The sequence below is a fragment of the Muscardinus avellanarius genome (assembly GCF_963383645.1).
Source record: "Muscardinus avellanarius genome assembly, chromosome: 19".
NCBI lineage: Eukaryota > Metazoa > Chordata > Mammalia > Rodentia > Gliridae > Muscardinus > Muscardinus avellanarius.
In genome coordinates this window covers 12,260,668-12,262,819 of record NC_137805.1, presented here as the reverse complement: position 1 = coordinate 12,262,819, position 2,152 = coordinate 12,260,668, and the positions used below count along the sequence as shown (strand labels likewise).

Here is a 2,152-nt window from a genome sequence, read left to right as displayed (position 1 = left end):
TCGTGGTGATTCCATGGTGATTCCAGGGCACGGGTTAGGCGCTTTGGGACTGAAGGCCCCCTTAGCACATCTCGTGGGAAAAGCAAGCTGTTTGCTTCTGAGAGGAGTTGGCCCATCTGTTCTCTAGTTTGGAAAGCCAATTCTCAAGATTGACTCCAGAAGAGAGACCCTAACAGGCCAGTAACAACGGAAAAAGGTGGAAAAGTCACCAAAAACCTGTCGTCGCCCACGATTCCAGTTGCAGTCGCTTGAAAGCCGGTGTCACAGGTTAAAAAATCCTTCACGAAGAAAGAACTTTAGCAACCTGATGGATTCAGAAGCTCATGAGAAGAGGCCACCCATCCTAACATCTTCAAAACAAGATACATCACCTCACGTTACACACGCTGGCGAAATGAAGCCTTGCTTTCGCGGCTGCTGTGCGGCTTTCAACGACACAGCCATCACATTTCCTGTTCAGAAGATCCTCTTTCTGCAGCAGCTGTACGGAATCAAAACCCGGGATGCAATCCTTCAGTTGAGGAGGGATGGATTTCGAAACTTGTACCGTGGAATCCTTCCCCCATTAATGCAGAAAACCACCGCCCTGGCACTTATGTTCGGTCTCTAGAAGGATTTGTCTCGCCTTCTCCGTAAACACGTCAGCGCCCCAGAGCTTGTTACCCGAGCTGTGGCTGCGGTGCTGGCAGGAACAACAGAAGCCATTTTCATTCCATTGGAAAGAGTTCAGACCTTGCTTCAACACCACAGGCACCATGATAAATTCACAAACACTTACCAGGCCTTCAGGGCACTGAAATGCCATCGAGTTGGAGAGTATTATCGAGGCCTGGTGCCCATTCTCTTCCATAATGGATTTAGCAACGTCCTTTTCTTTGGCCTTCGAGGCCCCATCAAGGAGCATCTGCCCGACGGCAACTACGCACAGTTCTCACATGGTCAATGACTTCATCTGTGGAGGTCTACTGGGTGCCATGTTGGGATTCTTGTTTTTTCCAATTAATGTTGTAAAAACTTGAATACAGTCTCAGATTGGTGGGGAATTCCAGTCTTTTCCCAAGGTTTTTAAAACAATCTGGCTAGGCCGGGCGTGGTGGCGCACGCTTGTAATCCCAGGATTCGGGAGGCTGAGACCGGAGGATGGCGGTTCGCGGACGGCCTCGGCTACTTAGTGAGGCCCTCTGCAACTCAGTGAGACCCGGTTTCAAAATAAAGAATAAAAAACAGGGCAGGGGGGTGTAGCTCGGAGGTCAAACGCCCCTGGGTTCCATCCCCAGACCCGAAAGGAAAATAAATATAAATAAATAAATAAAACAATCTGGCTAGAACAGAGAGGAAACTGACAAATCTTTTCAGAGGTGCCCACCTGAATTGCCATGGGTCCCTCATCTCCTGGGGCATAATCAATGCCACTTATGAGTTCTTGTTAAAGGTTGTATGAAAAAGGTCAACTAAATAGATCTAAGGATGCAGTTTGACCTTGTTCCTAATTGCCTCTAGCATAAGGTGGTGTCATTAAGTTCAGGTTGCAATGAATTATGGGTGGAGTTATTTTCCTTAATCCTCAACAAAAACAGAAGAAAGGGTTTTAGTAGGAAAACTTAAGGTTTTTTGTTTGTTTGTTTTGTCTTGTCGTTTTCATCATTACCCAAGAGCTTTAAGCTAATTGCCTGGTAAATACCTGATTGTCTGATGGCCTTTGACAGTATAATATAATGTAACAGTCAAAATTTGACTTTTTCCCCCCAAACAGTCTAAGTCTTCTGTATTGGAACATAAATGGCCCTGACCAGCTAGAAGAAACACCCTGAGGCCCCAGGACGCCTCGGGCTTACTTTGTGACTCCACCTCTTGCTCCTCTGCTCTCAGGAGTAGTTGCAAAGGGTCATCTTCATCAAACTGCAACATATATGTGGCAGGACAAAGCAGGAGAGAGAAGAAAACAGCTGATTAAGTATCGGCATTTGATGATGAATTGTTGGTATTCGTTTCGAAGATGAGTACCTGTTGGGATAGTCATTCTCCCACCCAGTTCTGTTTAGATATTGTAGAATCAAGTGGCTTATGAACGCTTCCACTTTGCTTTCTAGCTTTGAGACTTTTATGTTTAATTCTGAATGTGACCTTAAGCCCATCCAAAATATCCTTGTGG

General features: G+C 45.9%; 1 pseudogene across 1 annotated transcript; it reads left to right on the top strand.

Moving 5' to 3' along the window:
* The first annotated feature begins 304 nt into the window (after positions 1-304).
* LOC308277561 (mitochondrial nicotinamide adenine dinucleotide transporter SLC25A51-like) lies at positions 305-1,441 on the top strand (annotated as a pseudogene). Its single transcript has 2 exons — positions 305-1,090; positions 1,327-1,441. The product of its transcript is annotated as a mitochondrial nicotinamide adenine dinucleotide transporter SLC25A51-like (transcript).
* Positions 1,442-2,152: the final 711 nt, after the last annotated feature.